This window comes from Typopeltis vanoorti, chromosome 8, assembly GCF_054136105.1.
Source record: "Typopeltis vanoorti isolate ZY-2024b chromosome 8, IOZ_Tvanoo_1.0, whole genome shotgun sequence".
In the NCBI taxonomy this organism is placed as follows: domain Eukaryota; kingdom Metazoa; phylum Arthropoda; class Arachnida; order Uropygi; family Thelyphonidae; genus Typopeltis; species Typopeltis vanoorti.
In genome coordinates this window covers 64,716,377-64,743,492 of record NC_143556.1, presented here as the reverse complement: position 1 = coordinate 64,743,492, position 27,116 = coordinate 64,716,377, and the positions used below count along the sequence as shown (strand labels likewise).

Sequence of the window (27,116 nt, the reverse complement as noted above, 5' to 3'; positions counted from 1 at the left end):
TTGCGTCATTTATATGCATTATTTTGTTTGGACTACCATGGAAACAAAGTGCATTCTCCGTTTGTTATTTCGGTCTGAACACTCTGAAACTGTGTACGGAACGTCTTTCCAAAAGAAAACTTTAATTTCCTTTTGTGAAATTTTTCATTGCTATTTCCGTATCTCTAGGAATATTTAAAACTCCATCTCTTTCAAAGTCGTAATAACTTGGGCTTTCTCCGACTCCATTCTACAATCAAGAATGTGTTACCTCAATTGTCAATATGTAAATTCCTTTTCCCTTTTTTTTTAAACTAATTGAATCACAATGTTTCAGCTTCCTTGAAAAGGCTATAGACCTGTCTGTAGCTGTCAATAACAGCCCATATTCTCTTTGTCTCCTCACGATCGATGGATAACTGTCTTGGAAGTTTTTTTTCCTCAATCTTTCTTTTGGAAATCTTTTGAGAAAGTGTCTGAGTTAAGTGCCTATATGTTCGATAGTTGCGAACGAGAAACTTTGTTACGTGTATAACATAATAATACTCACCACGGAATAGATAAAAGAAAATGATTGTTATTAGAAATCTCCACCCTTCTGATAGCTGCAATTCAAAGAAGTGCTAAAGGAGACATTTTCGATTTGGATTACTTGAAACTACAAAATCGATTCTAACTAAAAAAAAAAAAAAGTTTTTTATTCGTTTCTCTTTTCTCTGCTTTTTTATCTTTTATATATCGGTCACCTAATACTGTACATTATAATGAAATGATTAATTGTTTCAGTTAATTGAAAACAATTATTTGACGAGTGTAAAATTAATATAATATTCGACTCTGAGCTTTTATATACATTAGCTTTCTTATATTTTAATTGTTAGCATTAAATAGTGAAAAACATATAAAGCTTCAAACATTTGAGAAAATCAATTTTAAAATAAATGGAATTAGTAATACAGTGAACACGTTTGCATTATCATTATTGAACATCCAGTGCTACTTGATAGACTTCCATCTACCAAGATGTGTGCCCGAGTATCCGCCTTTTATATGTGCATGTGATTAAGGGATCGTTGCCCCAACAACAACACTTCGAACTGTTGTTTCTCATTAGAAAGCAGACTCGCTGGTGGATTCGTGTTAAACTTTTACGTATTTTTCGTAAGTAAACTCATGAATTTCTTAGTAAGTGATGCAGTAACAGTCTTTCTATTGGGTCTCTGGCGAAAATCAACTATCCGAAAGCTGTCAAGACAGTGCAACTCTTAATTAAAAGCACTGATAATAAAGGCGAATGTATACTCTCCTGGCCAGTTTGATGTCTTTTAAATACTACAATATTGAGAGAAAGCAGGTTGATCTCTGTAATATATTGATAAAATAATGATAAATTCTTGTAATAGTATCTTGTCTTTCGGCACATGGATATATATTTCTGTTGATATATTCCACGCCCGTTAAACTTAATTAAATAGGGTTAAACTTGGTAAATAAAATTAATAAAATATGAAAGTTTAAATTTGTAAATGCAAAAATTTGATTGTAAGTTAAATTTAAAGTTTTTAATTTTAAACTAAATATAATTTAAATTTAACGAAATCAGTAAACATGAAATATAAGTGACATTAATTAGTATTCATATCGCTAAGCATTCGATGATAATAAACGATTATAATGACTGATTAAAGTACTAATTAAAATTCACATAATCCAAGTGACTTATAAGCTTAAACTATTAACTATATTTGAATAACAATTTTGTAAAACTGCAGGCTCTGATGTATCATATGAGTTCAATGTTTATTCTACTCCTTTTTTTAGTTTAATACCCAGTGACATCTCTCTCTCTCTCTCTCTCTCTCTCTCTCAATCAATCAACTTTTTACATCTTCAAAATGTTCTCCTTCTGTTCTGCAAAACTTCCCACATCGCTTTCTGCCTGAATTTCGTTAATAAAAGGTGTAAACTAAATTTAATTCTACGGAATTCCTATGGGATCCACGAGCTTGTTTAGTTCTTCAAATAATGTCATTCATTCAATGATGTATTGATAACTTAAGCTATCAGAAATGATTCGTTGCATTCGTTTCATAGAGAATATATTTATCCACAGACATGAAAAAAATATTTTTCTCATCGCTTACTTCCACTACAGACAATCTTTCAAAACCTAATTTGCGTGCACCGAGAGTTAAATTACTTCACGTTTCTAACCGTGAAATGACACGCGAAAGAATATGAGATGAATATCCCTGAACAATGAAAATGCCATTCCCATAACTTTTATTTTTGAGTGCAATTTTTCTCTCAGACAATAATAAACGAGTATCTGTTGGAAAATAAATAGTAAATACAAAACAAAAACAATGGAATTTAGCAAAGCAATCAGTGAATCACCAAGGATACTTATTTTTCGTGTATTTCGTACTCTTTTTCGTAATTTGTGCACGAACGTTTTTCTGTTTTTCTTTTTATACGTTCAAATGGATTTTTCTTGAATCCTTCCAACATAAACAAGTGACCACCGAGAATTCACTTTAAATTTGTACTAAGATCATTGCATAAACTGTGAAGTAGCCATGAAAATCGTTAGCTTCCCTTTACGCAATCGATCACACGTCAAATCCCTCTAACAACAAAGATGGACCTCTTGCTTACCTCTGCGTGTGTGTGCAGCATGGGTGCCCTGATGCGTTTCTCGTGTTTTTCTGTTTGCTCGTGGTAAAGTTGCATTACTAGAAGGTTTCTCACACTTGAAAGGGTTTTGTGTTCGTCCATCAACACGTCAGTTGAAATTCGCGTTTGAAGAGAAAAGAAATTTGCGTGGATATTTTGTATATGCGATGTTGATTCTGCCGAACCATTTTGTTCGACAGATTTGTAAGAAATAAATAAATAAAAAATGTAACCAAAAGCCATGCTGATCGTCAACTAAAATATGTTGCCTTCTTTCATTTCTGAAATCTTTACAATTTTAAAAATGATGGCTGTCATTGAGTAAAAAAAAATCCTTTTGTTTTCAACTGCATTAAATTGGTTTAGAGCAAGTGTATTTCACATACCATTTTATAAAGAAAACAAAAATGTTATTTAGGAGTGTTTCAACTATTTTCATAATTCTCTATTAATGATATTTTTTGGATGTAGCATCGTTCTCTTCGGGCATATCTATATAACATCCGCTGATTCTCAAAGATTTCTTTATATCGTAGCCTAAGGCATTTGATTGTGGAAGATAGAATACGCGCGTTTTGCTTCAAGCTAGCAATATTTATTTATTGTTCCAAAAACTATATTTCAGATTGGTTATTGCATTCGATGCGTGCATTTCTGAATGGAAAAAAAAAGGAATAACGTATTGAAATAATCATTATATTTCGAACGTACCATTGCAGTTTCAATAATTGCAAAGATATTTTAAACATCTACGTGAATTATATAGGAAGCGGAGAAAAAATATAATACAATTTTGCGTAAAATATAACATTCTATTTTATTTATTAAAATAGTTCTAAAATACTTCAGAAATTAACAGTATAATTAAAATATGTTAATAAACTATTTAGTTTTTATATATAGTTAGAAATACTGCAACGTCAGAGATTTAGCATGTAAAACAGTAAGTGGAATGGATCAATTTTTATTTTAATGTTGTGTTCATAAATCACATGGCATCTATCATTCCGAAGTTAATTATAGTTATTTCAAGTTTTTATAAACGTAAAGTGTGTTGTTTCGTTTTCACTGACGATTTCTGAAATAGGTGGAAGGAAAAAAAACAGTAGAGGAAACAGGAAAAATCCCAAGTATGATCTCTAAAAGTTTTAACAAAACTAATTCAGCGAAATTAATGTTATTTTATTTGGACAGAGATGACGGTTCCTCGATTTAAATGTCATTATGCGTAGATGAAAAGAAAGAGAGAGAGAGAGAGAGAGATCCGTTTGCAAAGCATGAACTTGTTTGCAGCATACTTATGCATGGTTCATAGTCAATGATAAATGTTATGCCTCACTTTACTAGTACCACATACGCATCATCTTGTTTAAAATTGCGTAGTCTTTCGATGAACGCGTGTAAAACATGAATTTATAAAACTCTGTGTGTGTGTGTGTGTGTGTGTGTGTGTGTGTGTGTGTGTGTGTGTGTGTGTGTGTGTGTGTGTGTGTGTGTGTGTGTGTGTGTGTGTGTGTGTGTGTGTGTGTGTGTGTGTGTGTGTGTGTGTTATAAATGTTCAAGTTTAAATTTTCAGTCTCCCTACGTGCTCTGACTACAAAAGAGAGTGCGACAGAGAGAAATGCGATGATGAGCAAGAAGCAGAGAACTGAATGACTAGAGAATTCAGTATGGTGGAGAAACCTCTGTAGTTTCTCTGGACACAGGTACTCTAAAACCACTTTAAAATGATTGATTATTTTGTGAATGTAAAAGAATTTTATGAGTCGAATTCATAATTTTAAGAGTAACAAACATAAATATTATCATTACATGAAATTATCTCAGTAATTCTCATATATTATCATTATATTAATTTTTTTAGTAATTCTAATAAGCTTAAGTTGAAATTAATTTAATATATATATTTGAAATGCGTATTTCGCATATCCTTATAAGGACTGGCTTAAAGGGGCGAAGAAAGAATGCTTTTCATCTTCCCCGTTATCTGTAGAGGACAGTGTAGGGATAAGGTGTTATTGGGCTATTAAAGCTCTGATCATAGCAAGAGGGTAATAGCAACAGCCAAGCCTCAGTAAGAACTTCATTGACTTCAGCATTGCCATCCATTACCCTCCAAGGGTATTAATCCTCGCTCGTGTCAACCCTACCTATTTCGCATATATCCACTGGATGAGAAAAATATGTATATTTATTATACATTAAATAATTTGATGGTGAATTTTCTCAATATAATTGTGCAATTATATCCAGGAAAATTCGATCATGAAATAGAGGAAACGTTTATTTTGCGGTGTGAACTTGTTATATAAGTTAATTTTATAGGAAACGTTTGTGGTTCTTATAACAATTACCCAGTTATTTTATACCGTTGTAGAAATGCATTTTGAGGTGTAGTTGTGTTGTAGTAAAGAACGAATGAGCTAGAATAGCCATACTGTTCGTTTTAGTCTTAAACTTTTAAACGTAAAACGCACTCTTCGAAGTGAGGTATATTTTAGTAACTCAATTTGATGTTTAATATTTGACCTTCTGTTGTAAAGATCTGGAATTGAATCCCATCTAGAACAAGAAAACAACAACTAGAAAAGCACTGTATTTTTTTAGCTTAGCTGCTTTGAGATAATTCCAAAACAGAACTCAGAACGTTACTGGCTGGATGGGTAAAGCAGTGGCGCAACCAGAGGGGGGGGGGGCAAGGGGGCCCGGGCACTCCTCCAAAGAAAAGGAAAAAACACTAGAAAAATTTCCAAATTTTTCTAGTGTTTTTCTTTTCCTAATTAAAATTCATTTTTTTATGTTGCGTGCTATTTATGAATTAGCGATCACTGCAGATACTCAGTTATAGGCCGTATGCGATATGTAGTGTGTATTCGCGAAACATCTACCCAACTCGCCCCCCCCCAAAGGTTAAATCCTGAGCGCTCGGCCCCTCCAAGATTAAATCCTGAGTGCGCCACTGGGGTGAAGCAAGAATACTTTTCATATTCCCTTTTGTTTGTAGAGGAAAAACTATGGGTGGGGTGTTATTGAGCTTTATGCTCGCCCTGTGAGGGCAGTGAAATTAGCTGTGTTCAGCTATACGTAGGATTGACTTGGGTCTTTTGTATTTGCAGTAATCTGTTTCATTGTAGTCAGTAGCTTGTTTGATCAGTGGGTTTAGGTGATTGCTAGCCTTGGTCAAGAACTTTTCTGCTAGATCATGGATCCAAAACAGATACTACTACAAAAAATTGTATATTTGCTTCGTTGGATTTTATTTACTGTTCTTCATAGATACATAAACAAGAACAATAACTGAAAATAAATTATGTATAAATATATTGTGACGAATAAAAATAACGATTTTTAAAATTTTAGCATTTCGCATTCTGTAAAAATGTCAACAATAACATTTTAAAAAAAAAGATATTGAAAAATTCAATGTTTACTATCTTATGTATGTAATTCTTGCTATTTTTAATGGACAAGGAAATTGCTTGTTATTAAAAACTAACTACCGCAATAAACGGACCTCCTCAACATCAAACTCAGTCTCACCATGAGTGTTTAGCGTTTGATAACACCATCAAGAGAATAGTCAATAACTAAAAAAAGAAGAGAACTAATAAATCATGCAAATTGTCATTTAATTAAAGTCCAATCAAATGTTTTAATCTAAGAAAAATTCAAGAGTTTGCCCACTAAGCAACATGAATAAGAAATTCATGCGTATTAATGGACGATTTGGTTATCTTTATTAATGATATTCATTCAAATGCACATACCATAGGAACAGCAATATGTGTTTGAAAATACAGAGATAAATGTAATAGCTGTATGTCAAAAATAAAATCACGAATATCTGCTGGTGATGATAAAAGATCAAGTGATAAAAGATATCTTTGTCTCTGCCGCTTTCGTGTTAAATATTTACATTTTGTATAAATAAATCTGTAAATTGACTAGTAATCCAATTCCATTTTAAAATTTGATTGAGAACATTGAAGAATAAAAGTGATTAGATTTCAGCTTCAAAACTTTTTATAGATTGGCATCTTTGCACCATACTTTATAATGGATAAATTTATTTCATATGCAAAATGACTGCTGCCATGTTAACAAAGTTACGCTTTTGAAATAAAAACAAAGTGATCGAAGGCTTTCAACTACTTTTATAAACCATATTTCATAACTTACTCCGAAAAGAGAGTTCGAATTGGCAGTTTTAGGGAAAAGAGATATTTATTCAACACTTCAATCGGATCATGGATTTAAGGGAAAAAACTCAAGCAGGGGGGATCTCGAATCAGACAGGTGAAGTAATGGATTTTTCCCTTGGATGTAAACCAAGAAGAAATGTGCTCTGAAAACCTTCTTTTGAGTTTAAACTAAGCTGTCATAGAAAACCTTCTAAATGTAAACAGGGCGCAGAATTTGTATTAAATTTCATGCATATTTCGTGAGGAATAAGAGAGTTTAATGCTCCTCTTTTATCCCTTTTTTTTTGTTTGTTTTTGTTGGCGATAGCAAATTCGTCGTTCTCACTAAGACATTGCTGGAAATTTCGTTTCCCTGAATGCTTTGTGAGAGTTAAGCGAATTTACATTCAACGTTATATATTTAGTGAAATCAATATATGTGTATATATATACCCACAATAGCGTAGGTATCAACGCAGCAAAATGTTCTATTTTAAATTTCATATTTCCAATATCGCGAATATATCTATTTAAAAAAACAAATTAGTTGTGCTGTTCTTTTTAACAAAAATTTTAAAGAACATTATGTAATGCTATAAAGCTCCACTTAACGACATCCTAAGCAGATAATATGCATTCTTAAGAACAATAGAATTTTGGGTGTGTTTAAGGGATTGGATAAGTTATAATATGCACGCAGGTATTGGGCAAGATATGGAATAAAAAGGAGATGAATGCAAAATATCTGCTATATATTTTCAAAACAATTATTTATTGATTAGTAATCCAATTTTGTTTTAAATTCTGATCGAGAATTACCATAAGATTAATTAGATTTCAGTTGCTAAATTTTTATAGATTAGTATCAATTCACTATATGATTTAATGTATACATTTATTTTTAACGCTGTGCTAAAGAGAGTGGCCCAAGGAAAAGACCAAGAGTCCTTTTTAAGACTTCCAGGGTAACGGATGGCAATACTGTAGCCAATGAAGATTGAACTGAGACTCGGAATTGCCCTGGGACGTTGAGTTTCACTCTCTTAGGTTTCTTCCGAAATTTTGCTCCCGGTGAAGGAGGGGGGGGCTTATTTTTCGGGGGTTTACCCTGATAGAGCATTTTGAGTCTCTGGGGAGAGTGTTCTTCGATGAGCGGTTGTGTCGGTGGATGCTTTTCCCTGGAATATGAGAGGTTCTGCTCGGTGGTGGGGGAGCCAACGCTGAGTTGGACGGTCTTTCGGCCACTATGGAGTGGTCTAGGGAAGGTCACTAATTTTTAGAGATGGCTTTACTTATTCAGTAGCCAATGAAGTCTGAACTGAGGCTCGGAATTGCCGTTACCCTGGGACGTTCAGTTTTGCTCTCTTATGTTTCTTCCGAAATTTTGCTCCCCGTGGGGGGGGGGAGCTTAGAGCCTGAGAGAGCATTTTGAGTCTCCGGGGAGGGTGTTCTCCGGCATGGCCCGTTGAGGGGCTGAGTGGAGCCAACGCTGAGTTGGACTGTCTTTCGACCACTATGGAGTGGTTTAGGGATCATCCTAATTTTTAGAGATGGCTTTACTCATTCGGTAGCCAATGAAGTTTTAATTGAGGCTCGGCTATTGCCGTTACCCAGCCGTGACTAGAGCTTTTAACTCAATAACACCCCATCCACACAGATTTTCTTGATTTCAGATGAAGGGATAAAGAGTCAAGAACTCAGTCCATCTCCCAGTCGTTTTTAGTATTTTAAGATTGTTACATTAACAAAAGCGAGCACATAAAAGAGAAGTACGTCTTACCATAGTAAGAGGGTTAAGACTAATCTCTATAATAGATCGTATAGATACCTATCTATACGATCAGAGCAAATTGATAAGAAATTTGCTCTGAGAATGGAATATGTGGGAATCCAAAGGACATTCTAAGCAGCAAGAGACCAGTGGAAGATTAATGAGATGGATGGAAACCGTAACAGTCACCAAGCTTAATACTAGAAATAGAAGTATAATATAAATAGCTCTTTTGTTTAGTGATAAAGCTAATCTAGTGCCACTATGGAATCATGGTGTTAAATTGTATAGCAGAGATAATTCGACACAAAATACTATAAAAGCCTACCCTAAAGTGTGTAGATGAATTTTATTAATTTAATAGATTTTATTAGATGAATAAATAGCTTTTCTCTAGAAATCATACTTATGAGAGATCATATTTCATCAAGTATTTGATACTTGTCAGGAGTCCATGTTTTTCTAAGACTACAGAATAAAACATTCCATAATTAATTACGTTGCTTTATTTGTAGCAAAAAAATCTAAAATAAAAAGCACTCTCTTCCACTCCATAACTCGCATTTAATCTAATAAATACATAAAATATTTAAAACAGTCTTTGTAAATGAAGAATCTTTCTCCGCATGGCAGTATTTTATATAAGCAGGCTACCATGTCAAGGTAGCGAGTAAACACACAACACACACACACACACAACACACACACACACACAACAGTTCGCACAATTGGTTATTTAATACACAAATAATAAGATAAAGAAGAAATAAAAACTTCCATCTGCATAAAACTAACATTCTCTCCCTCTCTCTTTCTCTAGAAGCCTTGAGTCCTTTGTTATCGCAAGAAGTTTTCTTAAAAGATATTTCAAAAGAAAGAAAGACGCTTCAAAAGGTTCTTAATGCATATTTTAAATTGGGAGCCTTTTCTAAACCATAAGAGAGGTTTAAAAAAAAAGAATATGAAAGCACTGACTACAGATAAGTGTGTACTCTTGTTAGATGATAACAACAGCACCGTGATGAAGATGTGTAAAAATTCCTCCTTAATAGGATGTTGAGTAACTTACGAAAGCTGCTGCTTTGAATCCAAATACAATTGCGTTGGGAAATTGGATCCCTTAATTAAACTCCATTAAAAGAAATAACCAAGAAAAAAAAAACTACTAAAAGTCATTTTTGTCTTTCTGAAGATGCGTTTAAGTAAACCATTGTAATCAAAAAGTACTTAAAAAGTCCTTTAAGAATATTACGAAGAAATTAATTGTCATTCTGGTTATTATCATCGCACTTATACTGAGAATGTCATTTTCTTACGCTCTCTTACAGTTAATGCTTTTTTCCCCTTGCTGGTAAGTGTAACGTAAATGTTGTAAGCTTATGAACTATGTTATTTCAGAAAATATATTGTGATTGTCTGAATTTCAAGCCGATTATAACTCACTAAGACCTATCTTACTCTTCCTGAAAGCTTACTAAAATGATATTACAAAAAGAGTGCAGCAAAAAAGCAACAGCTTTGTTGTCGGTTTTTGTCACGAAATTCATTTTATTACTGTTGTGATTGAGTCATTGAGCCTCTTATTCGAATTGACAGGATACATTGCGAACTCAGCCGTTAGTCTCTCTCTCTCTCTCTCTCTCTCTCTCTCTATTCTTTCATTGGCTGACTGTAGTTTGTCGCTGTAATCGCCCATGATTACTGGTGTTTAATGACGATGATCTCTACTGAAGTCTGAAAATCAAACCGATATTCTTGTTTTTCCATCAATCCCAAAAGAAAACGTGGCCATAATAAAACTCAGTCTGTGATTAATCAAGAAAGCGTGTTATGAACACGTTCATTGCCACTCACGCGATATCACGTGATTCGAGTTCTCGCCTGGTTGCATATCACGCGTTATCGCGTGGATGTCGCTATCAAGTAAAAAAATTTGGCTACCACACGAAATTCCAATTTTCAGCTTGGCAATGAACGTGAACATGAATTGCCAATTATAGTGTGAAAGTATATAGTAATCATATATTTTCAATCACATGGCAAATTTTTATGACATCAGCATTAACAGATTAACATAACGTGTGGTTTACTCCGAAGGTCTTTGAGTACAAGGATAAGACAGGGAAAGAACGATGGCGGTTTATATGAATGCAACGAATATTGATAGAATTTTAGCGCCTCACGTGAAACATCATAGAATTTATCATTCCTTATGATAGCTTTCGTTTGCTATTTTCACACCCAGGGACACACCCAGGGAAAAGGGAAAATATCACCGCTGTTCGCAACCTCTCGCCCCGAATATAGTTCCTGAAATAGAAACCATGTTTTCTCTGAAAATAAGTATTTAAGTTTGCAAAAATATCATCAAAAATACCTTAGACAAGTAGAGCCACACAATACACGAAGATTTTCGCTTTTCATGATGTTCTAATCCTTACTTCGACTTTAAAGTCATCATTGTGAAATTACGATAAAATGGGTTTATTCTTCGAGCATTTAACTACACGAACAGTAATCCATATAATATGGTGGTTGTAAATCTCTTATAACTATCATATGCATTGAGAAGCAACATTCGGGTCAAATGAAAAAAAAAGAGGCCAACCAACAACCATCTATGTTCACTGGACATCCACAGATGCTGTATAGTCACTCCGATGCTCAGTGATGCGCCACACCAGGCTTCGCCATGTAGTCCTGTTGTTTGCTTTTCTGGAGACTTCAACTCTCTGAAGATTAGTTGCTCAGCACACAATATCCATCCATCTCATTGATGGTCTACCCCTTCCTCTTTCTTTCCAGGACCTTTACCTTCTATTACTGTTCTGAGAAGTCCTTCTTCCATCATTTCAATGTGTCCAAAATGTTTTAACTTTCTTTTGTCAATATCCTTAAAGAGTCTTAAAGTTCTACTGATCTTTTCTAACACCCATTCATTTGTACCCCTTTCAGTATATGATATCCTCATCACCCTTCTGTAGCACCACATCTCAAAAGCAGATATCCTTTTCTTATCCGACTTCTTTAGGTTCCAAGTCTCACATCCATAAGTCGCTGTTCGAAAAACAACTGCATCCAAAATGCTCAACTTTCTTCTCATGGAGATAGATCCATATCCTTCCAGATTTTAGACAAGTCTCTGACTGTTGTTTTAGCCATTCTTAATCTTCTTCTGAGTTCTTCTAAACAGCAATTCTTCACATTAATAATAGATCCTAGGTACTCAAATTTGATCACTTCCTCAATTCTTTTTCCATTAAGGTAAACTTGTTTCTCAAGAGCTTCCCTGTTTGTATTTCCTTTGAGAACCATAATCTTTGTCTTGCTAGGATTTAATTGAAGTCCTCTGTTATTACTGATCTTGTTAATTATGTTAAGAATTTGTCCTAGTTCTTCCATGTCATTAGAAAGGAGTACTGTATCATCAACCAACAATCATGCGCAATAAATATCGAAAAGAATTATAAGCTACAGGAAAATGCATAACATAAAATACAGATGCATAAAAATAGAAAACGTTCCGAAAAATCAACTTCTTTTTTATGAGGCTTTGGGTTACATACCAGACGAAAGCCGCTTCCAACGGTAGCAATTATACGTCAACATTGATATGGATTGAGAACATTAAGATGAACGTAGCCTCAAAATCAGTAAAGAAAGAAACTACTGCAGATCAAAGCAATTTTTATTAGATAAGAAGTATTTCTATAAGAACGATTTAATGAAGCTAACAAATTCCAGTACAAAGAACATTAAATATTTTATTATTCCTAATGATGTAACGGAAAAAACTTCTATCGACAGAACTAAATATTAAAATAGAAATGACAAATTGGATGACAGATGATAGATGATGTCGAAAAGTAAGAACGTTCATTGCTCTTTTAAAGTCTCACATTCGTAATAATTTTAATCAGAAGGCAATATATTCCGTTCCAATACTCTGATATTACATCAAAGCAGTAAGTACAGCGAGATGATGATACAGAAATCATGATTAGATATCTCGGTGGGTTAGTAAATGCATAATCTCAGTAATTCCATATAAATGGATATAGAAACGTCAAAATGATGAAAGAATTAAACATCTAGTTGCAGTAACTATATTTAAAGATTATGCTTTATGCACATTTTTCTAAATTATAAAAGACAATAACATAAAGCAGTTTTTCTTAATTTTGTTGTTCTTCGCTCATTTTTTCTTCCATTAAAAAAGATCTTCAGAACACATATTTAAAGAGTTAAAACTTTAATAAAGTTGAAGAATGTTACTGTTTGAATGTGGATTGTCCAAGACAATCCAAATCACTCACAGTGAGGGTTATGGTCGCAAGTTAAAAACTATAAAAGCATGGTTATACATTTTACATTCAGTCGAAAGCAATTACTGAATCAAAGCTATCTCTGCGTATTATATGCATTAAGCCTATTATGTCTGTTAATTACGTGTGTTCTATCCATTTGCATGTTTGAAAGGATGAATGATCCGTGTTTGCTGTACGAAAAATAATATTCACCTTCGCATGAGATCGTTCACTTCAAATTTAGTTGAAAATCCTCAATAAACGTTCTTATTCCAGTGGAGATCCAAGCTCATGGCAAATGTCACGATTGCTGAAAGAGCAAATATGCACAAATCAGAATTACTTGGTAAGAGAAAATGCAAATACCTTCTAGCTTAAGCTTTTATGGCAAAGTAACGTTTATTGACTAGGTCACAGCTTTCAGTCTAGTTCCATGAGTACATAGAATTCTTCCTTTCGTTCATTCCGAAATATTGTTTCAGAATGAAAGGAAGGGATGCATTCGAAACGATCCAGAGTATCACAGTTAATGGAAGATTTGAGAAATAAGGTGCAAACAACTATTGATTTTAATAACTCAAGATTCTAGTAGTATGGGACAAGTTTTAGGCTCAACAAATACAACTTCAAAAGGAAAGGAATAAAAGGTATCGCTAAGTCATCCTGATAGCGGAGTTCATGATAGCGAAGCGAATTTTCGTCTACCGGGCGAAACAAATCCATATTTAGAAGAGAAATTCCGTATCTGTTCGAAGTGACGACAACACAATCTTTTCCTACTTTCGTTATGCATCACCGCTAAATATCACAACCTATTAGAAGATTAAAATTTTCTTTTCAGCTTTGTCACAATATACAGCACGGTGTATATTGTAACAAACGGTGTATAAGACACGCAGCAAAAGTCACTATATTAGAAAAGAATTGTTTTATATCAATAATGACGTTTTCGTATATAAATGTTACATATATCTTGACTTCTGTTTATGTTTAATCTGTAATGAGCTCATGCAGTGCGTCCGCCCAACGAGATATCTCCTCAAACCATCACGCTGTCTCCACCATAAGTTCCCCTTTCGCGGATATTAGAGGGATTATAATATGTCCATGGTTCTATTCTGATTAGAACACGCTTGATATCGCGTTGTAAAGCAAATCGAGATTCGTCTGTAAACAACACCGACCCCCATTGGTCTTGGGGTGGTCGGTGTTGACATAGAGTCTGACATTCTCTACTTTGCTTTAGCGTGAGGATATTAGTTTACCTGTCGTCTAGCATACAGATTATCTTCTTGAAAATTTCTACGTACAGTGGAAGCAGATAGTACTGGTTTTGCAGCCTACGAGAGGTCAGATCGTAGCTGATTCGAGATAGCATTCGTGTATCGGCGAGCACATAATCAGTCACCTGCTGCGGTTGTAGCCCCTGGTCTTCCTTCATGGTATCTCCAAGATACCTTTCACCACTGTTGGAATTAATTACATAGTCTTTGAACCAAGGAAGGACTCGCACATGCAACCATCTGGCTACATCCGCCTGGCTTTGGTGAACCTTTAGTCTCGCGATGGTTGGCCACCTGATTTCATCGGTTAAATGATACCTTGCAGCTATATCCAAGAATTTTGCTATCACGAAATGTTTTGTTCTCATTCCAGACACGAAATGAAAAAACTACCCAAAACACGCGCTTTTATGCCGTGGCTCATTTGCATATATCTCTCCATTCATCTGTGATAACCAGATTCAGCATCACTTTTTACATAATGCACTTGCCTTTCAGATGTTGTTCCTTTCGTCCCCCCCTAGTTATCGTGATTGCTTTTTCTCTGTTTCTTAATTTGTGAAAACCCTAGTGTACGTTCTCCATATATCACTAAGTATTATATTTTTCCGACTCCCTTTCTCTAAAATAGCGAATTCTAAAATGCCACAATAGGCAGTTGTATTCAAATCTCTCCCCCATCATCTAACATGAAAATCAGAACCCTCATCTCTTAAACCCAGAAATTTTGTTTGTAGTGTTCTACTAGATTGGCTCGTATAACTGCCTCATCAGTTCAGTGATTAGCAGTATAAAACTAGGGAGTGATCCCTGCATAGCCCATACAACCTTTACCACATTTCCTACCAAAAAAAAAACAGGCTTTTTTTGAGTCTTGTATTATTTGGCCTTCATTACATTTACACGTCCGGTTTTACTCAAAAATGTTTGCGTGTTGATGTAGGGAAGAAAACATCAAATAATTTCTAATTCTAAAATGAAAATAGACTAAAGCATAGGATTGCAAATATCGGCTATTGAGATAAGTAGACTATAAAAGAAAACAATTCGGAGTATTTGTTCCACTCGGTGAAAACCGCAACATTGAATGCCTCCAGAACACTCTATTCAGTGTAAAACAATACAGAAATAACATAAAATCCCAGTATGTTTATGACCTATTTAGAGTTTTCGTCTCTTCTCTGTAGAATTTGTTGCTGATTCTTTCGTCTTCCTTTCTTTTATTGTTCTTTTTCACGGAACAAACGAAAACAATTTTGCATTTTTTGTAATTTAATAAACTCTTTAATTTTAACCAGACAGACGCCAAACATAGATAATTGGTGTAGCATGGCCAACTCAACTTAGACTGGGTAAAATAATCATAAAAAGATTGTATTCAAGATGCATCACCCTTATTTATCAATCCAACCAATAAAAAGATCAATTTGCTGGAATTCTTTTGGTTTAGTTTATATACATTTTAAAAGAGTGTATTAGTATATTATTAATATAATATTTATGTTTCGGTAAAAATTCAAATAATTAAATATATTAATATAATATTTACCTTTACAAGTTATTATATTTTTATTTTTGATAGTTCTGTCGTGAAAATCAAATGCGTTAAACATTTTGCAGTAACTATTCAAAAACAAGATTTATGCACTGACATTTTGTTTGCTAATTAAAGCAATGTTTTGACTTAAAATCGGATGTAAAAAAAAGAATCGAACTTTTATTATATTCAAAATAAATAAAGAACTGTGCATTGAATCTTTATTTCTTTAGTCTGTGTCCTAATTAAATATTCATGATTTCCCGTTGCAGTGCATACAAATCAAATTTTTCTGACAACATTTCTCATGACCGTAGGCCACTAGGGAAAGCTCCACTGTGACTTTTGTAACTGGCGTAGATAATTTACTTAATTGATCGTTTTTAATACATTCGAATAATAAAAAGACACTCTTGTCTCTGCAGAATGTATAATTAGTTTAAGCGTCTCATTAGTTTTGTACTAATGAGACGCTTAGTTCAACCTCTAAAAAAGAAAATTCCAAATTAAATTTAATTTATTTTAATTGATTCCGACAACTTAATTATAGTAATCTCTATTCTTGAATAACTTTACACACGCTTTGTGAATCCTACTGCCCTGAATGTTTCCTTTGGGAGAATAATTCCTGATTATGCACAGAATAGCTTAGGTAAAGCGATATGTATCTGTCATTCACACTGTGGTAACAGAAATCTATATTTCTGTTACCTCAGTATCTTGGTTTCTTTGGAACCTCAGCTACACAAGCCGAACATCAACCATAGCAGTCGACAGTGTAGAAAATAATGTAAAACACATTGCAATTGGGTTAGTCGGTCGAATGGTTAATGTAGCTGCCTGTTCTCCAAACAGCAGGCTGCAGATTCGAGTTCCTCCATGAGCGTGGATGTTTCCGATTGTTCTCAGGTGGGAAATTAATTTCATCCGCCGGTGTAAGATCACAGCGCCGTTTGTTGGTACTCGAAGTGACTTGAAAAGTTCCACATTTAGTCTCTAGAGCATGGTTGCTGGACGGACTAGGTAAAAATAGATTAAAAATTGAAAAATTATAAAATTAACACCCCATGGTACTAATGTACTATAGACATAACTTTTCATGGGTGGGAGTCATATAAAATAATTGGTCCCTGGAACATTGTCATCAGATTTCCAACGTTCCAATGGTCCTTAGAACATTGGAAATCTGACGACATGGAACTACTAAGCACACTACACCTAGAGCTGATTGGATGAAAAGTGTGGGGGTGCGGAAACCTGGATAATGCGTTATGTCCCAGTGTTTCATTACCAACTGTGAAGTTTGGTGGAAGAAATATAATGGTCTGGAGCTGTTTCTCCAGGAATGAATTAGGACTTTGATTGTTGCTCCTGGAAGAATGAGCTCGGATGGATATTCAACATGTTTGAATCATGAAAGACTAACTGCTTTGTGGCAGTTTCGAACGGCATCTACACAAGCCGAACATCAACCATAGAAATCGACAGTGCAGAATACAATAGTGTAAAGGACGTTGTAATTGGGTTAGTTGGTCGGATGGTTGGTGTGCTGCCTGTTCTCCAACCAGCCAGCTGCGGATTCGAATTCCTCCTTGGGCGTGGATGTTTCTTGATTGTTGTCAGGTGGGCAATTAATTTCATCGGCCTGCGTAAGACCACCGCTCCACTTGCATCAGTTTTAGGGATGAAATCTGTCTCTTTCAACTTGACAATACATCATGTCCTACTGATGGTAGTATTTTACATGGATTCGAAGGAAATGGAATCGGATTTAATGTTTAACTTATTGTGAACATGGATTTTTGGCAGATTAAAAGGGATTGAATCTTTAAGATATTGTGACATGAATGTAAGAAACATTATTTGAAAAAACATGACTGGCTTGCATAAAAGTCCCGAACTCATCCCAAAAGAACTACTCTAGGCAAACGGAAACGTTTGAACACTGCAAAATACTGAATCGGCCATGCACGCACACACACAACGAAAAATAGTTTATCGACAACTGATGGTTGTAATGCTAATGAGAATCATTAATTAATTTTCATATAATTCGTTCCTGGAAACAAATATTATGAAAGTGTCATTGCACTCTAATACATATTTTATTCATCCAAAACACTTCATTGTATAAAACAAAAACAATTATCAACTACAGAAATCGTGTGTTTGCAATAAATCATACACTATATTACGCATGCATACACCCTCTCTCTCTCTCTCTCTCTCTCTCTCTGTTCTACTATTCTATTATGTGGGTGTGGTCGAAACTTGCATCACTGCAAAATGACAAGCAAAGTCAAACTTCAAACCAAAAGTTCTGAATAACTATTTTGTGTGTACGTGCAGTATACAGTTTAGCAAAGAAGTCTTTCGTAAATAATGAGCACATCGCCAAACCCCCATAATCATAGTGATTTTGTAAATGAATTCTTATCCTTAAAAGTCTTGCGGCAAAACGACCATTAAAGGGGCATTTAAATTATAAGTGTATCATTCGTATTGTAGAGCTCAGTGAACAACAGAGTCACAAAACTCAATTATTCCAGCACAGTACTCCACTTCAGTCTTTATATTATTAAATTACACGTGACGTTTCTCATCGAACACATAATGTAATAAAAAAAAACATGCGCATCATACACACTTTTTCAATTCTTCTTTCTCTTTCTCCAACTGCCAACAAACATTCCGGTTTTCATTTTGTCTGCGAACTTGTAGACAGCGTAGCGTCATTGAAAGATTTCAACGACACCAGCGGCAACTTTATGAACTAAGCCTCTGTTTAGCTGCCTAGAGTTCATTTCCCCTACAGCGGCTGTGTGTGGCTGTCACTTAACACTAGAGTCGGAGACGGGCATGGTCAAGTAACACGGTGTTTATCCGGGATAACTGAAATACTTCGTAACATACTTAGTGACAAACGAACGCGATTTTCTGGTGTAAACCCTTGACTAGGAGAAACTCCGTGCTTGTTTCCCTGTGCAGATGCCAAGTGCCACAGATAATTCTCTTTTGCTTCTTATCTGTAATATGTTGTTGACTTTCCCTACCGGACCTGTTGGATAATGATCTGTCTGCAACTGTGCGGTAAGGTGTAATTGGATAACTATTTCTCTCTCTCCAACTTTTTGGAGATTATCAGAGGTCGAGAGTAATCTCCGGAATCTATTTCCTGTGCTACAGATAAGATTATTTGAAATTTCTTTTAATAAGATTATTTTAAAACCATTTATAGTGAGCTTTTTTTAATCTCGTTTCTCTTTCTGATCTCTCCAGAATGGAATTTATATTTGTAGTGTTGAAAACAGATATTATTTTACTTGTAGAATCATTTATCTTTCGTATTTTAATAGCCTACTGGAAAATTGTGACAAAGTTGCTAGATGAATTCTTTAACCTGATGAGACTTCGATAGTTGCTTTTAATTCAAAGAGAACTTACAGTAACCAACACTTTCATGTATCCCCTCTATTCTTTTAATTTATTCATAAATGTAGTAGTATCAGAGAGCTGTTATGATTGCGAGTCTGCAAATTACTCCTCCATGTATTAACTATGCATCCTACTGTCTGCACTCATGCTTACATAATTAGATAAATATTAGCTCTGTAAATATCGAGGCGAATTATACATCCAAAACAGTTAAACATTATAAATTATGAACTATGCAACTAGACTAAGAGATTGGACTTATAAGTTCTTAACCGAATATATTTTTGTTCTTTTAGAACACATCTTGATTCATTCATGAAAGATTGATTTCTTCATACCATTAATATCAAAGTGCCTAGTATAAAATAATTCCGTCTTTCATGCTTTGAATATCGTATGCTCTCTATTTAAATACGAGTCCAATCATTATCTTAAGTTTGTCGATGCAATTTGAATCACTGCTTTCCAAGTAAAATACTAGACAACATACAAATATTCCGTTATTAATTATTGGATATATGTGCTTTTATATTAGTGGTTCCTTTTTTTTATCTGCGGATAAAATATTTTTGCTTTTATGATTGTTAATTTTATCCATGCAGTTCATATGATTAGTTTTTTCAGGACAAGAAAAACGTCTTAGGAATAAAATGCTGCATGCACAACATATCAGTAATGCTTTTTAGTATCGCTAATAGTTATATTTTATATATGAAATTAATTAATTGGTAGCTGAAATAAATTTGTTATTTATAAAGAGTATATTCTTATTTTTATTATTAAACCATTTTATTTCCAACTATATATAAAATTAAATTATTTTCTTAAGAAATTAAAACATTTTTAATTATACTTATTCATTTATGCGTTTTGAAAATTATAACAAGGCTGTTAGTTTTATTCTTCAAAAATCATATAAAATAAGTCAAAAGACAATTGGATAGTTTTGCCAGAATCAAAACTCATAAAAGTAAATGCATAGATTCGTTTCCTTTTATATGAATAAAATAGTATCACATTGTAGTTGGACAAAGTTTGAATTATTCAAAAGTGTGATAAAAATGTAACTCATCCTTTCTTAAAGAACAACACAAATGATTCAGAAAATAATCTAAAATCGACTGAAGAGGTTGGGAAAATATGTTAAATTTAATCTGAGCTGTCTCTGCTGTACAGTGCAGTTATGGTTATGCAACAAATTATTAGATCGCTAATTACACTACTAACGGTCAACGCGCTCATCTTTCTCACTCTTAGGACAGAATGAGATTATTTCAGGAATATTAGCGTCCATAAAACAAGTTCTAAACTACAAATTAGTGGAGAAGAATATTTATATCCTAATTATTTTTCGAGGCATTTATGCTATCTGCTTTATTAGCTATTTTCTCCCTTTAAAGACAATTTAGATCTAATTTGTATAATATTAATTTTTAAAGCTAACAGCGCTTTTTTTGTAATATTAGCCAATTACTGTGTTGTTTAAAATGCGCAGTGAAAAGCGCTGTAAAAAATAACTTACTTCTACCGTTGCTCTTTTTTTTATTAATTTATATTTTATTATCAATTGAACAGACGAGCAATGTCATCTTTAAAGGACATCAATAGACCCGAAAGTCTAAAATGCAATTCGTTTAATTCTTTTTTCTCTTGTTAAAATCATCTGTAAATAAACTCGATTAAATTATAATATCCTATTTTGCTCATATATAATTCAAAATCTAATATCGAAAGCAGTTTGAAGCGTCCCGACTCAATAACCACACCTCTTTGAGCACGAAGTAATGAAAATATAGTCGCATAAAACAGGCAAGCTTGTACGTATATACGTATACACATGCAAATTATGCTCATAATATAAACGTATTTAAATAAGGTACGTTATTCCTTAACTTACCCCCTCAAGAAATACTTGCGAGATAGAGCTCACTTACTGAGATGACAAGAACACCTGTTTCTATTCACTTGCGCTCAGTTCGGCCTTAAAGGAATAGATTGCCGGTTAACGAAGTGTGGATTTGTTAGATTCGCATCTCTTTACAATTTTCCTTGAGGCGAAGTATGTGACGCTGCTTCATATGTTATTTGCATTAGTAAATTTAAAGTGGTGACAAACAAATGAATTGCATTACACCGCAGAAAACTTTCAAATATATCACCGAAAGTCTTGAATTTTCGTAGCATCTCAGTTTGGTAGATTCACGGCATCTCAGTTTCCTTTGTTCATGTTCATTTTTACTTCTTAATATTTTATTCTCTTTTCATCTTTGTCCATAGTTTGTAGTCGTCTACCGCTTAAATATCGGTATCTTATTTTGTTAATTTAAATTTTCCCTTTAAGATAAGTGCTTTATTTTAACATTATTTGTCCCTCTTCCTGCTCTAATGAATCCGCAGTTCAAGATAATGACAGTACGTCATATCTACATCAGCAATCCCACAAATGATAGCCTTCAGAGTCTAAGCACTATGATCTGTCATCAATGTGTAAACACTATTGGCTGATTATTTGGCAAAAATGCTGGAGTTTCGTTTTATTTCTAATCAAACATTTGGCTTAAATATTATGAGACAAATTATTATTTTGGGATTGAGATTATATTATATTTTAAGTTAAAGTAACAAAATAGGTCTGAACAATATTTAAGTTCTAGATTGACGAGAAATAATATACACCCTCTGTCCAAAAAGAAACCGAACTTTTCGAAAATATAAAAAACTCGTGGCACCACCTGTTGTATCTTTTTGTTGTCGAAAGCAACAACCTTCATTAGTGGTGTGTCAGCTGTTTATTATATTTGTTTCATTAGAAGCTTAGTTATAGTGCCAAGAGTGAAAGTGTGTTTGGACCAACGGTCGGAAAATGAATTTCAAACAGAGAGCTACGATTGACTTTTGTGTTAAACTTGGTAAAGGTTTTACCGAAACGGATCAAATGCTTCAAAAAAGCATACGATGGTCCAGTACTCAAGTTTACGAGTGGTTTAAGCGATTTCAAAGTGGTTGTGAGACGCTTGAGGACGACGAAAAGCCGGGCCGTCCAAAACCTGGACTAAGCGAAGTTAACATTCAAAACGTGCGTGATTTCATCAAAGAAAACCCGACATCGTCCGTGAGATTGATTGAAGATGAATTGGGGATTCCAAACTCAACTGTGCACAACATTTTGACCGAAGGTTTGGGCCTTCGTAAATTGAATTCGCGATTTGTTCCCCACAAGTTAACCGACGGCCAAAAAATGTATCGAATTGAACACTGCAAGGACCTCATTAAAACCGCTCGTAAGGCGGTTTTAATGAGGTCAAACTTCCTTGAAACGATTGTTACTGGTGTTTTGAGTATGAGCCCGAAAAAATGCGCCAGAGTGCTGAATGGAGACCACCAGAAAAGGGGCATCCGAAAAAAAGTCGCTTGGAGAAGTCAAAAGTAAAGACAATGCTGATTTGTTTCTACGATTCCAAGGGCATTATCCACAAAGAATTCGTTCCACCTGGCCAAGCCATCAATAGTGAGTTTTATCTCGAAGTTTTGAAGCGATTGATAGCGAGAATTCGTCGCGTACGGCATGAATATCGTGACGACCGACCGTACGTCAAAACACACTGTCACTCTTGGCACTATAACTCGGCTTGTAACGAAACAAATGTCATGAACAGCTGACACAACACTAATAATGAAGGCTGCCGCTTTCGACAACAAAAAGATACAACAGGATGGCGCCACTAGTTTCCTCTATTTTCGAAACGTTCGGTTTCTTTTTGGACAGAGGATATCATGTAAGATGACAAAATATTACTTTATAATTCGATGCATATAATGTCCATAAGCTGAAGACACGAATATGTTTGTCATCTATTACAAACAAATTAAATTTGATAAACATTACTTTTGTCTTCTCAATGATAGTGTTCTGCTACCCTTCGGCTCAATTCTAACACCAATTTATTACATTATTTTCCATGATGGTTTTAAATACTGCTACTCAAGAAATTGCATGTTTCTTCGCCAGTGTAGCATATGCTCCGTAGTTTGCCTATAAAATCAGAAATGTTACTTCAGAATCGTATAATATTTATAGCCAGTCGATCTTGAGGCAATCTTGTGATAATTAAAGGACATACATAATGCAATATAATGTTGCTTGGTGGCTGGCTTTAAGTGATTAAGATATTAGATTCAGTGGTCCAGATGCTTCATGATCTCTCTCTCTCTCTCTCTCTCTGAAATATTTCTGCTGCTCTTACAGCGTTTGCTATGATCATTTTTGTATTTTGGCATAGAAAAGAAGGATGACTTAATTACTCTCATATTCCTTCAACTATTGACAGACGATTTATCATAATGAATAGATTGTTTATCATCTCGAAATTACCCATCGCCTTTAGAGTAGAAATACATCAATGTAAATTATGTGCTCTTCTTACATATGAATCCCAATTCCTATTATGTGAATATATTCTGCATCGCTAAATTTAAACAGCGGAGGGAGACAAAAAACGAAGTTCTCCTATCATGAGATGTCTCCTGCTGTAGCCTAAATATGCAAAAGAAAAAAAAATCTGTATTCATCTCATCATAGCACCTTTCAGGAATCTGATCATGATAATCCACTGGAACGTTTTGTTTCCGATGTCTGTCTGATACGAATAGCTTAATAACAAGATAAAGAATATCTGAACGAACATTTCGAATTTTTCTGAATATGGAGTCAATACAGTTGATCTTGAGTTCTGGCAAGAGATCATCTGATTGGATCAATTACAGGCTGATAGCTATTCGATTGTTAAATAAGAGAAGGAGAATTGAATTTCAGTTCTCATCAAACATCTTTGGCTTTCCTCCTGTTACATCTTTCTTCTGTCACAGTGGCTATTATGTTTTTTTTTGTATGGTCGTTCCTTATCACTTATACACATCAACATGAAATGTTCTGTAAATCAGTAAAGATAACTTTCTCCAAATATTGCCTTTTGTTAGATTTTAATACCATTTATGACCTTTAAGTTTCATAGCGTTCTTCTATAGTCTTTATAGACCGTTGGGAAGTATTTCACTCCTGGGATCTTCTTAATGAGGTGGAGTACGAAGAATTAGTCCATTTTCTAATATTATCCATCCAAGTGATTCGATGTCGCCCAGGCATTTTTAGCTGAAGTCAGTTCCTCTAGTTCTATTTTTGGTAAACTATCAGCCCTAGTCTGTGATCCAGCCAGTGGAGCAATTTTCGACGTATTATAGTGATGATATTTTCTTGTGTTCTGAGAATGGAGCTGATTTTCCTTCTAACCTCGACATTTGTTACCAGTAGTGTGTGTTGTATTTTCGAAATCTTTCTTCAGAATTTTATTTGGAAGACCAATAATATTTTTTTCTCATCTCATCTTCCTTTAGCAACGTCCAACTTCCACATCCGCGTATTAAGACAGAGTTTTGACTGGTTGTATTTTATTGTCCATCCAAGACCAACAAAACCTCTGAAGGGCAACAGTTGCTTTAGCAATACATGCTTTAATATCATGTTTAGACAGTTTTCCTAAACATGATAAAAAACGTTGTCTATGTTTGCCCAGAGACAACGTTTTTCATTTGTGAATGCTGAATCCATAATCACTAAGTGACTTAGAAACTCCTGTTAATTCATGTAACCGATGTTCATTCTTTGCTATTAGGTCCATGTTATCGGCGAATATGAGATTATTGATTTTTTGCCACCAATTGGAATCTCAATATCACTGTTTTCCAAGGCTAAGTTTATTATATATTCCAAATAAAGGTTAAAAAGCATTGGCGAAAGTATGCAGCCTTGATATACACCTCTTTCCATTTTGAAAGTATTGCTGTAGTTGCCATTGATTTCTATTAACATCTCTGAGGAACGGTAAAGAGTTTTAATTAGGCGCACTGTTCTATTATCTATTCCATACTAGTTCAATATTCTCCACAATGCCTTATGCATAATGAATCGAATATGTTATTTATATCTATAACATTATGATAAAGTATTTTCTATGTTCAATATATTTTTTTCCAATGAGATGCATTGTAAATAAATGATCTATTATACTTCTGTTTTTACCGAATCCTGCTTGGAACGTATACTTTCTATTTTCCTCTCAATCCTAGAGAGTAACATTTTATGAACATTTTGCTTGGATAATTGATTACATTGACAGTTCTATAACTGATACATTTTGCAGTATTCCATTTTCTTACGAATAGGAATCAGAACAGAGATGCACCAATCTTTAGGCCATGATTCATTGTTCCACATATCTTGGTTAATTTTGGGCAGGACATCTATTGATAGGTTCTCCCTCTGCTTTCAGCAGTTTATTCCATCTATGCTTAGTTTCCCATTTTTTATATTTTCCCATCTTCAAAACATTAACTGCTCAGTTTACCTCTTCTCTTAAAATAGCGAAGTGGCCTTCATCTAATGTCATTTAGTCATCTAAATGACATTAGATGATGGCTAAAAAAATTTAGAAGGCTAAAAAGGGACTAGAATTTCCAATTTTCTGGTGGCTAGGCAGCTTTGATGCCTAATTAGGCTTAGATTTGTTCTCAATTACATATTCTTATAGGATCATCCATTTTCTTCAATTTAGCTTTGACTGCATATGTAAGCTTTAGTTGACTCACTTTACATCAGATTTCCCAAAACTAATCTTTAGTTCCTTGTCGTCGATTTTTCTACTACTTCCAGTAATCTACTTCATAATGAACTTTCTCTTTCCTCTTATACACTCGCAGGAAAAATACAAATAGCAATTTTCTTGGTATTTATCTAATATTTTCCATGAATACATCAGGAACAAATAGATAACTGTTCTAAGATTGCAGATTATATCAGTCACGTTATTCACTATTTCTAAATCCACTTCATTAGTGTTTTAACCAATCAACTGGAGAAGCAGAGTAGGATAATGTCTAATTCTATCGACAATGTAGGATTGGTTGCAGCGTAAACAGTAGATAACAATACATCGTCGTCGTAATAGAGGCAAGAATTCATTAAAGTGGGTACACATTCATTATAACCATCAAATGCCATGAAATCTCGAGTCGATAAGAAACTGCTACGGCGAATTGAAAAATAAATGTTACTTCACTAAGTTCTACACGTATTTCCTCTCATTACGTAACTTAAGACTTTAAATCCTAGTTAATTGCTTTATAACACCGACCAAGGATTTTTATCACGTCGCTCTTTCCGAGTCTATAATTCTATGCTATCATTTATTTTGCACTTAACACTCTCTTTGGAAACACTTCTGGATTATGTTCTATAAGATGTCAGATCCAAGAGTGAAGCAAGGAAGTTTTTTCTTGTCATTTTTAAAAATATTTCATAGATTTTTTTCAATATACGAAACGTGATGGGAAAATATTCAGATCAATGAATTCTTAAAATAAATCGAAATAGTAAATGAGAATGTTTAAAAATAAGATCAATACACGAGATAACTAGAAAAACTCTTGAGCAACAAAACATTTGAAAATCAATTCATAAACAACGAATCATCAAGGGTAATAATTCCTCCACTACAATAATTATTCGGAAATCCTGAATATCCGTTCCTCTTTTTTTTATATTTATAGGTGACATCCAATTATTTCAATTTTCAATTACTTTTCCACGCAGTAGAATTTATATAACGATATTTGGTCCTTTTTGACAATTTAAACTCCCAAGAATGTCATTTCTCGCATTTCAAGCAATGGATGTCTTAAAATCAAATGAAAAAGGAATATGAAACATCTTCTTATTCAAACCCCGAAAGATAATCAAAGTTCATAACATGCGTGCAAAATTTGTCTATTGTGTCATTTTCCTATTGCTATCGTAAGAAAACTAAATTCTAAAATGTTTGATTGATATTTAATAAGATTAAATAAAAATTTTATCAAATTAATCAAATTTTCTTTCATACACCTTTTGATGAT

The 27,116-nt window shown here is 34.1% G+C and overlaps 1 protein-coding gene across 1 annotated transcript in view; it reads left to right on the top strand.

Moving 5' to 3' along the window:
• Nucleotides 1-18,693: 18,693 nt before the first annotated feature.
• LOC150104060 (potassium channel subfamily T member 2-like) overlaps nt 18,694-27,116 on the top strand; it is a 165,539-nt gene continuing 157,116 nt past the window's right edge. Inside the window, exon 1 of the mRNA XM_090396723.1 lies at nt 18,694-18,824. The gene's annotated coding sequence lies outside the window, so the exon portion shown is untranslated. The remainder of the gene's footprint in view (nt 18,825-27,116) is intronic.